This window comes from Pipistrellus kuhlii, unplaced genomic scaffold (genome assembly GCF_014108245.1).
Source record: "Pipistrellus kuhlii isolate mPipKuh1 unplaced genomic scaffold, mPipKuh1.p scaffold_m20_p_15, whole genome shotgun sequence".
Lineage (NCBI taxonomy): Eukaryota > Metazoa > Chordata > Mammalia > Chiroptera > Vespertilionidae > Pipistrellus > Pipistrellus kuhlii.
The window spans coordinates 39,681,217-39,693,929 of record NW_023425460.1 but is presented as its reverse complement, the minus strand read 5'-3'; positions in this window follow the sequence as shown (position 1 = coordinate 39,693,929).

The following is a 12,713-nucleotide window of genomic DNA, read 5'->3' as shown; positions in this document are numbered from 1 at the left end:
AGGGGCCCAGAGAGACTGGCCTCTGGGGAGCAAACAAGCCCTCTCCCAGGAGGCCCTGGGCATTCCTGCAGCGGGGCTGCTAATTAGCCCGGTGATGGGGGCTGGCCGCAGTCGCTGTGGCCGGAGCTGGGGACTAGGAACAATCGGGCCTGTCTTCTGACAGAGATGACAAATGGAGGCGGTGAAAGGGGGTGTGCGAGCGTGAAGGGAAGCATGGACAAGAGGAAATACCGGCACAGATTGCTGTAATGATTTTTAAAGGCAGGCGCTTGAAAGGTAGGAGAAACCCTGGAGTGTCCCAGAGCCCACGTTGGGAACTGCCTCTCAGTACACTTGTAGGTGACAGTCGCAGCTGGCTCAGTATCTGCCGAAGCCATCTCAGCAGTGTGGACACCTGAGCTGTGTCCAATCTGTGTGCTGTGGGAGGACCAGCGCTCAGACAGGCTCATCCTTGCTGATGGCTGGGTCCCAAATGTCAAGGGTACTAGGAAAGAAATAGGTTGCATCTGTGGTACCCAAGAGTCGCTTCATGAAAAGAAGGCCCCTTGTTCTGCTGAGGACGTGACGTGGATCTGCTCAGACAGCAGCTCCGTGGAGATGCTGGGAAAACCTCACCTGCTCCTATAGCCAAGGGGGAAGAACTTGGAGCTCCCAGGAGCAACCAGGAGGAGGGGGTGGGAGCAGAAATGAAAGGGGAGGAAGGCAAGGATGCCAGCAGGATGGCAGGGGCCCAGGCCTTCTGGTGATAGCCCTCCCCATTTTCCGTGACGCCAGCCACGCCCTGGATGCCTGGTGTGAATGGGTTTCAGGGACACCAGTGAGGAGGCCATTGCAGGTGGATGTGGGGGGAATAGGCCACATATGTGCAGACTGGAGGTGAAGGGGCCCCAGGAAGGCGCACACATCACCTCGAAGGTTTGGGGGATTTGCAGACCTGGATCTCCAAAGGACAGAGTAGCCCCAGCTGACCTACGGATCACATGAGGGTCAGGGGATGGGATGGTCCCTATTGCTTGGCCAGGTACCTCTTCTCAGTGCCTGAGCACCTACCTGACCATCCAAATATGTTCTTCCTGTCCTTTTCCCCATTAGCAAGTTATAATTCACACGGAGTAAAATTCACCATGTTTACTGTACAGTTCTGCGAGTTTTGATAAATACATATTGTGGTGTAGTCATGATCATAAACAAGACCTGGAATGTTTTCATCATTCCAGAAATTTTCCTCCCACACCTTTGAAAATCAAACCCATGATCTGTTTTCTGTCTCTATGGTTTTGTCTCTTCCAGAATTTTGTGTAAATGAAATCATGTGGCACCTGGCCTTTGGAGTCTGGCTTCTTTCACTTAGCATAATGTGTTTGAGATTCACTCAGATTGTTGTTAAGTCAGTAGTCTGTCTGTTTGATTGCTGAGTAGTATTTCGTGACATGGATGGTTTATTCCCTAGTTGAGGAATAACTGAGTTGCTTTCTCTCGTGTCCTTTTGACTTTGTCTTTGTGGGGCATTTGACCAGTGTCCCCACTGATAAAAGTAGGTCACCTGACTTGGGTCATCCCTCTCCTTCTCAAGGGATCCAAGTTAGCTTTCTAGGCCTGTTTCTCCATTTGATAGTTACCTCCCAAGCTTTTGATGTTAACAACTAGTTGTGATAACTTACAAAGAGACTTTGTTTTTTAAATGTTTTTTGTTTTTGTCGTATGACAGCTTTATTGAGATATAATTCGCATACCCTACAACTCATCCATTTCGAGTGAAAAATGGTTTTTAGAATATTGACAGAGTTGTGCAACCATCGCCTGAACTAATTCTAGGCATCTTTGCTTTTGCAATTTTTAAAAAGTTGTTACCTCCAGTCCTTATCTGCATTCGTTCTCTATAGATTTACCTATTTGAGCCATTTCATAAAATGGAATCCTACCGTGTGTGGTCTTTCTGTGTCTGGCTTCTTTGACATAGCCCAGTGTTTGCACATTTCATCTGTGTTGTATATCACTACTTCATTGCCCTTTTTTAGTGGGTAAGATCCCATTGTATGGACATACTGGTCCACCAAGGAGGGGCTGGTGGGACAGTGGAGGGTCTTGGTTGTATGTGGACATTTGCATTCCAGGAGCCATGGGGCTGATTCCCTAGTAAGAGCAGATCTGCCTTCCTGCAATGAGCATCCTTTCTCAGAGGTCAGGGTCCATGGAGCCTCAGAAAGCCAGAACAGGTGCCCACCTCCCTAACAAGGGCCATTGATCATGCTTCCTCTCTTCTGCTTCCTTTCCTTTTCCTCTCTGACCTCTCACTTGCTCAATCCTGCTTTTACCCCTGATCCTCCCCCTCACCCTCTCCCCCCCCACACACACACACACATACTGTCCTCCTCCAGACTCTCCAGGTTCAGGTGGCAAAAACCCATCTCAAACTAGCTTGCACAAACAAAAAGAATGTCTTGCCTCATATAATTGGGAACATAAGGGTGCATCTGGCTTCAATCAAGATTGCATCTGGGGGCTCAAGTGACATCACCACACTTTTTTTTTCTATCTCTCAACTCATCTTCTCTGAAGGGTGACCCAAATATTTCCTGCAATGGACAGGTTTTCTCCAAGAAATAGGAAAGCTAGCTACCAGAAACTCCAAAATGACAGCTTCAGTGCTTAGCTATCCCACCAGAAGGAGGGTCAGTTTCTTTCTCCCAGCATCCATATATCAGTTTCAGGTAAGGATTCCATTGGCCCTACTTGAGCCATATGCTAATTCTTTAACCAATCCCTTGGCCAGGAAGAGGCTATAGTAGGACTGGTGCAGGTTCAGTAGTAAGAAGTCAGTTTGTGCTACAAGAGAAAGGGGAGGAAAAAGCATGTGTACTAGCAGACAGAAACAATAACTACCATCACACTTTGCCTGCCTTGGTCAAACAGCTCCTGCAAGGCAGCAATAAACTCCCCACATGCAGCTACTACTGTTACTGCCACTACTGCCACTCAACGCCCCCTTTCCCCCCACCCCCCTCACCCCGCTCCCCAGTGAGTGGAGTCTGAGCATGCTGCTTTAGAAAGAATGCAAACCTCAGATAGCCAACCCATCCAGCCCCATCTCCCCATTCTGGAGAAGACATCACACTATCTAAACATTTTGATCATCTGTTGCTTCTTCCAACTCCTCCCCAAGCTTAGCTCATCTTTCAGCGGGCCTCGTTTCCCCCCACTCTAAGGTACAAGAACATGAGGTGCCCAGATGTACTGGCTGTTTATCCTGCATGGAGCATGAGGCCATGCGTGTGGCTCCCGGCTCATCCCCGGATTCTTTCTCGTTTCAGTCCTGGGATCTGATGATTGCTACGAGCCAAATGGTCATGGACAAGCCTGGTCATTATGTTTTTTCTTCCCCTTGACTCTCGGCAGACCTGACTGGATGAAATATTTGTTTTCCTCATCTTAAGGAGGCCTAATGTTTCTTCACCGTTTGACTGACTGTTAAATGGAAGCCAGGCCCTTTTGTTTGGTGTGGCGGTTGTGTGCTTGGTGCTGTGCAGCACGTCATGACTAATTCATCTTTGGCCTGCCTCCATGGACAAGCTACAGTACTTGGCACTTATATCCTCTTCCCCTCAGACTCCCCTTTCCCTGCCTATACCCCAATCCCACCTTGGTGAAAGGGTTCTCTCCCCTTTGATATCACCAACTACTCTTGCCTATAGGTGAATTTGGCCAGCATTTTCAACTGCCAGAGACTAGGGTTTTGGAAAATAAAAACAAGTATTTATTTAAAATAGTTGGGATGCTCCTGAACTATCTGCCTCTGCCAAATTGAGAAATAAATCACGAAATATAAACCAGATAAACAGAACCACAAAACTTTCCTTTTCAAGTAAGTCGCTCATAAGCTAAAGAAACTTCAGCAGAATGAGCCACTGGCATTGTCATACCTCACTTGGCATGAGTAGCACCTCATTGTTCTCAAAGCACTTTTCTATCCACCAACTCCTTTCACTTTCTACAGTCACATAAAAAAGAAATAGGATAGAGATTGTTCTTATTTCCATTTTGCAAGTGGAGAAATGGCAGTTTCATTTCTTGGGGTGGACTCCTTCAGGGAGCCTTCTGGAATGAAATCCCTGGTGTGCTCCACAAGAATCTGAGGCGAGAAATAGAAGATCAGGTATGCAGTTGACATCCGAGAACACTAGAACTGAAGGTTTGTCGACTCATTTTTCTCCTATGCACACATTCTCAGCGTACCATACAAGATCAGCTGACACCAGTCAAATTCTTTAAAAATCATAAACTTGAAGCCAACTAAACAGATGGTGTAGCCCCATTTTATAGCTTAATAAACTGAAACAGGAAGGGTCACTCGGTGGCTGATATAAGCATGCAAATAGTTGGCAAAGACAGAAATAGAAACAAATTCTTACACAGATGCATCACATTATCCTACTTTGTAGCTGGAGTATAGGATTATTTTCCATTTGCACACTTGGCAAGGATGTAATTCCCATGAAGAAAGAACAAGAATTGTACATTCTCTCTACCTGTCCCATTCTCTCTCCGGAAAGCTGAATGTAAGCGTACAGATTATTGTTTATATGCTAGGATTGTGGGCCTGAGTGGAAAAATTCACAAAATCTACTCTTTGGATTCTGAGCTTTGGATTCTTGATTTTTTTTTTTTTTCATGCCAACAGTAAAATGAATGTGGTCCTCTCACTAGATCCTCACAGTTGTGGGTCATTCTGAATGGGCACCATGGGGATAAGAAATAGGAAGAGAGGGGGCAAAGGACAAGGTCCTTCAGAGCAACATGTAATACATGAGACTTATATCAATAACTAAAAAAGAAGTACAATTAACACGTAGTTACTCATCCACTCACTCAATCATCAACTCAAAAACCACCTATTAGAATCCTGACCTTGAAGTTCCTGTGAGGACTGAATGGGAACCCAGCATAATGCCCATCATGTGGTGGCCTCCAGCCACCCCTTTCTTCCCAGGGTTCTAGCTCTGTGCCACCTTGAGCAAGCATGGAGTAGCAAGAATAAAGTGGTGTCTCTGTGTGTGAAAACCAGAGTTGGTGTGCAGGAGGAGAGTAGGAGGTCAAGGTCATTAGAGAGAGACTAGATCGGGCAGGGCCATCCTGCATGCTGAGCCCTCTGGAATCTCAGACTCCAATTGCTATCAAATTTCCAACAATTCCCATGACATGATCCCACAGCTGGGCAAGTCTACAGTTTAAATAATCTCACCAGCAAGAAAGGGCCTTGAATAGAAGAGAAGGTGTATTGCACCTTGAACCAGCTCTGAACCTCTCTCTCTGGTCCTGTTTCCTCACTTGCAAAACAAAGGGCAGGAGTCTAGATGCTTTCTATAAAGCTACCTGACTCAGCACAAGTGTGAGTCAAGGCTTTCTTTATGTAGGGCCAACATCTTCACTGATTTCAGCTCATTTCCTTTTGTGAAATCAGCTAACTCTAATCTTCCTAACATAATAGAGATCATCGGGCTGGGTGGACCAGGGCCCATGGGAAGGGACCCAACTTCATCAGAACCAGCTGCTCTGGCCACTCTCACAGCCACATTTGGTTCCAGGAGGCTGAGAAAGTTTGGAGCATCCCAGCCCCTTCTCCAGAGGGATCTGTGGGCTGCAGCTGACTATCGAGTTCTCAGGAAGAACACTAGGGGCTTCATTCCAGGAGGCTCGCTGTAGAGGCCCACCCTAAGGATTGAAATTGCAGAAATGGTCAACCTCACGGTGGGTTCCAGGGACCACCATCCCTGCTGATACAGGCTCACCAAACCTTCAGAAAAGACTTCTGTGTCCAACACTGGCCTGGGCCCCATAGATGCACCACTTCACATGACCTTGCCATGTCTCCCTTGTGCACCTGAGGAGACTTTGATTTAGTGAGATTAAAACTAAACGATAGACAAGGGGTAGAACCAGGATTCCAACCCAGGTCTGTGTGAACCAAAAGAGGACTGTGAACTCTTTGGTTAAAAAGATATCAAAGAGAGCCTTTATGGGGCCAGATTTCTTAAGAGAACAGCCAGAGGATGGGCTTGGCAAAGGGAAATCCCTGAGAGAGGAGGCCAGACAAGCCTATTGGGGAAGACCGCCCACAGGCAGACCTTAAGGTCTGGCAGGGTTACCACCTGGGATAGTATGCTGCCTCCTAGCTGTCTCCTGACCAACTTCCATCAGCCCAGAGTGTCCCAAAGGCCAAGGCTTGGGACATCAGCCCCAATTCCTAGATCAGAGGGACAGCTGCTGTGAGTCCTTGTTCCAAATGTGTCTCATGTGAGAACATTGGGCCAAGAGAGAGGTGCTTCACCTGCCGAGCTACGTGCCCCCAGGCCTGGGTCTGTCTTCAGGGGGTGACTTTCCTAATTCACAAAGGCACTACGAGAGCAAGCCGCAGCCCTGCTTTAAGCAACCCCTTTCTGGACCTCTACACTTATTCAGTCATACTTACTATGCGCCAGGCCATCAGAGATGAGGGAGACTGGGGCCTCTTGAGGAGCTGAAGGTCGGGCAGAGGAGGCAGGCATATGGCCTCTGACCATGGAAAAGCACAGAGGCGGGAGTACAAGGAGGCCAGGTGAGGGCCCACATCTGCATCCTGGAGTCTCTCATGGCTAATCACACTCTATTATGTTTCCCTTCACCCCGCTCCCTCTTGTTTGGCAAACCAGAACTAGGCGAGGCGGACGCCGGCTTCCATCCCACCAGCTGCTCTCCACTCTGCTCCCCACTTCGTCTGACCTGGGCTGGTCACCCTTCACCCCCAGGTGTAATCAAAAGGTCCTTTGTCTCTGGAGACTCTGGGAAATTCCTTCCTTCCTCCCAGCGTGGGGACCTGCCACTCTTAATAGGTTCAGTGTTTGATTGTCAACAGATGGAAGGTCAATGCTCAAAAAAACAAGGGCTTTGGGTCTGAATTATTCCTTTAAGTCGCTCCAGCTCTCCGCAGGATCCCAGGCCAAGATGTCAAGCTGAACCTAAAACCAATGAGGCCCCGGCTGCAGGAAGAGTGGCTCGGAATCCAAAAAGTGCGACCCAACGCACGGCGCTCTGCTTCCTTCTCCAGAGCACGGACACTGTCTCTAGCAGTCTCAAGGGCAGCACGGACACCAGTCTGAGGTGGCCTCATCCTTTTAAGGAGACTTAAAAAGGACACTAACAGTAATGATAGGGCAGCTCAGCCTTCCTAGGCTGCCAGTTATGGAAATCCTGTTTTCCAGAAGTCTCTCTCGTTTGCTGAGGCATGGTTGTGGCCACGTGAGCTTCCCCCTCTCCTTGCTTTCAGCCTCTTGGAGAAAGGAAGCCAAGAACTTCAGAGAGAGACCCTGGGGCCCTTGTGGAGCCTGGAGGCAGGGTTCTTTTGGGGAGACCTTTCCAGAAAGCCTGCAAGTAAGGAGACTGAGCCCACCTCCTGCCTGTCAAGCAGCAGCCTACTAAAGTTTGCCAAAGGCCAAGCTGGGAGATGGGCAGAGCCCCAGAATCAGAGGCCCCAAGTGGACCAGGGGTTGGTTTAAGATAAACCCCCCTGAAGTTCCTGGCACCACCTAACCTAGCCCCCAAAAGGCCGGCTGTGCAAAATTCACACAGAAGACCCATTCTCCCTGTGCTGCTGGAAATGAGAGCTCACTCTGGGGAAAAAAGGAAGCAGTCAGGGAACACCAGCTAGTCTCAATTCTAAAAGTCACACAGCCCTTTCCCCCAGAGGACTCCATCTCCAAGCAAAGGCCCCCAGCCTCCGTGGCTCCTCCTCTGCTCTGGTGCCCAGCCTCACTCAGCGCCTGTTCCTAGCACAAGGCAGAGCGGCCAAGGGCAGATGGCAGAGGAGATAAATGTCCACTTTAGGGAGGCTTTCACTCTATAAAAAGCAAGAGCCGGGTTATAAATAGCATTCTGGGACATACGCAAATCGCAGGCAAATCCACCTGAGAGTTCTTACTCCATTAAATATTTTATGAGCACTGAAGGACAGGATTGCTTCATGAAGTAGAAATGGTAATAATGGCTAACATTTATTGAGCACTTACTACATGTCCAAACCAGAAAACCAGAGTACTCGGGGAGAGATTCAGAGAGAAAGCTTTGCAAGAATGTTGGAAATGGAGTGGAAAGAGGGGCAGGTCAAGCGCAAAGGCCCGGATGGAGCTGGAGGCAGGAATGGAGTCTGGAGTGGGACTCCTGCAAGACCTTTCTGAGTGAAGGTGGATTGACTGCAGGTCGGGTCTCACCTGGAGGGCCTGCCCTTCTCACGGAGGAAAGGCAGGTTTGAGTGGCTGCTTCCTTGTTCCGGTCCCTTTATGGGGCTATTGAGCCCGGGGCTGAGGGAAGCAGAAAGCTTTTGACAGTTTCACTTTATTTTGTTCTAAACAAGAGATAATATGAACTAGGCACCTGGGAGTGGTTTGAATTAACAACCCGAACCAAACGCACAGCTGCATCCCAGGGAAGGGGGGGAAAAGTTTCCTGCTTTGGGCCATATTTCCTTTCAGCAACATTGCATTAACACGTATGAAATACGGCCGAAAAGTCAGGCGGTGTTTGAGGGGAAGAGAAAGATACTTCCATACTCTGTGCAGAACGCACTGTCAATTAACTGGCCATGTAAGCCTTGGCTTTCCACTTATCTGCCGACATCTCAAGGTTAATGAAACCATTACGTATGCAAGGGTGTTGTGGAGGGGTGGGCTCTCCTCTAGCTTTGCAGTGTGGGCTATTCTTATCTGACAGTCCTTATCAAAGTCAGGTGTGTGGGCGGAATGGGTCTCAGAGTGTGTGCGTGTGCAAGTTGGGTAAGCATGCATATGCGTGTGTATGTGTGTGTGTGTGTGTGTGCATGTGTGTGCACGCGCACGCATGTGGTATAAATGCCTGTGTGTGTGTGTGTGTGTGTGTGTGCAACCATGCTAATGAGAACAATTATATTTCTCCATCTGGAATCCATTAGCCGTGATTATGATGACGGACTCTCCTAGCCTTATTACGAGCAGGATTAGCTAACCCCATTATTACGCAGGCCACCTTTCTCAGTCTGCTCTGTGGAGCAAGGAAGACAGTTTCCTGTCATCCCAGCCGTCTCCCTCTCTCCCACCCCGGAGCCATGGTAAACTCCCTCAGCCCATCTCAATTACAAGAGTCCTAATGGGCCCTCCTCTCCCCAGTGACAGGTTTCTGCAGGTGTTTAGGAGGCTGGCGGAGGGTGAGGGGAGGCCAGCTGATCCATGTGATCTCGAGTCTTACGCTCACTCCACCAGGCTCATGGCACCAGGCCTACATCTTGCAGGTGTTCCGCAATTATCTTGGCCCGGTTACCTCATCGTTTCTCTGAGCGGATGGGAAAAATAAATAAGGCGCATTCAAAAGCTTGTTATTCCAAAATATTAATAACAAGAGCCTATAATAAGACATGGGCAGAACCCCGAACGGAAGGCTTGATTCTTGCAGTCAAGCCCATGGCTTCAAGAACTGGGCCTGTCTCAGCTGCCCCCACGTCTGGAGACAAGGAGGTGACTTAGTGGTGCTCTCTGGATGCAAACACCAATCTGATTGGTAAGAGTCATGGACTTGGGACTTCCCCCCCTCTCTAAGTGCCCCATTTCCCCCTTCCCAAAGAATCTCAAGCCCTGGCCACCCCTCGCCACACTCCTGCCAAGAGGCAACAGCATAAGCAGGGATGTGAAAGCACAATTTGAGGAGAGAACTTGCTGTTTCCCCAAAAGTCACCAAAGGAGTCACTAGGAGTGAAGTCAGAACACGGCTGGGTTATCTGGCTGTTTCGTGGTTTGGTGCCCTTTCTGTTTATTTGGAACGTATTTGGAAGTGTGCCCCGTGCTTTTCCCAGGACTGTGGCAGAGCATGCCCTTGCTGTGCCTGACATAGCCATGTCCTCAGCCTTTGAGGCAGCCAAGCCCACAGATGGTGCCTCCCGCTAAGAGAATCCTCCTCCACTGACCCCGGGATGGAGCTGGCTTGATTTTCCATGAGCATCAAGACACGAAACCACGGGGAAGCACTGCTCTATAGGTCTCGTGGACCCTGCTCTTCATCTTTCCTCACCTCTCCGTTTTCATGCTTAGAAAGCCAAAGCTGAGAGACCCCTAGCTTGGCCAAGTATGTCCTCCATCGGCAGTGAGGACAATGAGGCCCCACTTGCTCAAGGTCACACAGCACATGGAGCCAGAGCTGGGACCTCTTGGCTCTCACCTGACCTCTCCTCTAACTCCTTTCTGGGTTGAAACATATTTTCCTTGCTCTTGGAATCTTCTCCCGCCCCACCCAGTCTCACATCTCTCCCCCTTGCTGATTAGCAGGTGCTGGCTTGAACTTCCAGGCTAACAGTCTAAACTAGGGGTGTCGAACTCAATCAGAGAAGGGGCCAAAATCTAAAATCCAGCCTAAATCGTGGGCTGAATGGTTTACTGAACAGTCATAAACTGTCATTGTGATGGAAACGCAGCGGAGTGCAGTGATAACAGCGTGGTGCGGGCCACATTGCAAGGCCTGGCGGGACGGATTTGGCCCGCGGGCCTTGTGTTTGACACATGTGGAACAATTAGGGCATCAGAAACGCACCCAAGTAGAACTTGCAGCTTTCCCGCCTCCTGACTCAGAGGGGAAGGTGGGACATCTTGGCTTTCTTGGCTGTGGTCAGAAGAGTCCAACAAGGCGCTCCCAGGAAGGCCACCGTGGGATAACCCTCTGCACCCCAGGCAGATGCATGCTTGAGCTGCCCTCGGCTCATGTCAACTCAAGTACATCTTGTCCGAAGAGTTCATCCTTTTTCACAGCCTTTTGGCACCCGGGTCTCCATGGAGCCCAAGAGTCAAATCCAGAGTAGGCAGGCTTCCATCCAGAAGACCATGAGATGCCACAAACTTCCCTTTTCCAAGCAAATTCCAGAGCCTGGACTTTGGGAAACTTCCGTGAAGTTGAGCAAACTATACAACTTTTGTCAGACCCTATTGACCCTACTTGAAACTCCATCTGAGCTTCTGTCCCTGTGTTAGAGATATGAGGGGTTGTTTTTGTTTTGTTGTTGTTTTTTGTTTTGGACACTGTCTATATGAATGTTCAACCCTCTGCAAAAAAGGGCCTTCTACCCCAGTTAGAAATGGCTTAATCTGATTAGTGTCCAGGGGGCCAGGAAAGGGTGAATTTGCCCCAGTTCTTCATTGAGAAGGGGCAGGATGATTCTCACTGTAAAAGCTTGTTCTTGAAGGTCAAAAAAATTAGCAGTTTCCATATAAGCTGCCATGTCCACACCTCAGAAAACTGGCAGGATGCATAATTCCATTCAAACTACAGCTGACAGCCATTGAGAGAGTGAGTGAAGAGTGTTAAGATGGCACTACGAGTTGCCTAAAGAAGTTCAAGGTATTTTTAAAGAAATCACAATGTATGTAGTGGTGACAAGGAAGCTGGGAGATGGGTGCTTTCCTTGCTTGTGGGTAGAAATAAAAATTGAAACAACTTTTCTGAATGACAGTTTGACAATTATATACCAAAGACCTTAAAAATACATACCATTTGACTCAGCAATTCTAAGAATTTTACCCCAAGGAAATAATCAGAAATGTGTACAAAGATCTACATATATGAATTTTCATCACAGCAATTCAGTATGGAAGTAAAAAATAAAACTAACTTAAATGCCTAATCATAGAAGCTCACTTTTTAAAAAATGACACATTGCAATAGATCCATTGAAAATAGGAAAATTTTTTCACAATGTTGTTATAAGTAAAAAATAAATCAGGCTACAAAATAAGTCTCCAATATTATTTCAACTTTATATAAATCGTTGTGTGTGTGCATTGATTAGAACATATATTTGAAAGCTATACCCAAAATTTTCCACAATGAACATATATTATTTGTATTATCAGGAATGAATACTTTAAAGAGATGAAATCAGCTTTGAAACAGAGGGACAATGGAGTAAAGAGTGCCTTTTCTTATTACTAATCTAATCATCTCAGTCCTACTCTCACTTCTCAAACAGAATCTTTCTCAAATATCAGAGCTTGTCCAATCAACACCCTGAATCAACTAAACTGACCCAAGACATGAGCTGAGTTTTATCACAGCTACATTGTACTGTGTAATTTTACAGGCAAACCTGAATATTTTTCAAGTGCATTACTTGGGAGAAAATAGATGCATTTGGGACTGAGATCTTTCTAAACCTACAGGACTGAGACCTTCTCTACCCCGTCACTCCCCTAACTTCCCCTCTGTAGAGCATCTCACCAGCAGATGGACCAAGCAAACCTTTGCCATGAATGGCCTCGTATGATATTTCTTCTTGCTCAACACCCAAAGCCACAAAGATCCTAGAAATTCCAGCCCTGAGACTGAGAAAGTGATGTTTACAGGAAGACAGACCACCAAAGAGATACCAGAATGGTATCTTTGCTTAAAAAGTCACCTCATGTGTCTGAAAACCCATAAAATAAACCTCCAGATTTCTCTCATGGACATGAATCATCAATTGCCAACCAAAACAATTATTAAAAAACAAAACAAAACAAAACAAAACAAAAAAAAAAAAACACCTGGTGGCATAAAGGATAGTCTGTGCCATACCACAACTTCCACCTCCACCCTGCCATCCCACTTGGCTGGCTCATGCCTCTGGCTGTCCAAGGTGAAGCAGCTAGAGATTATTCTCTCCCAGGACATCTAATGGCCAAAACCACTCCTCT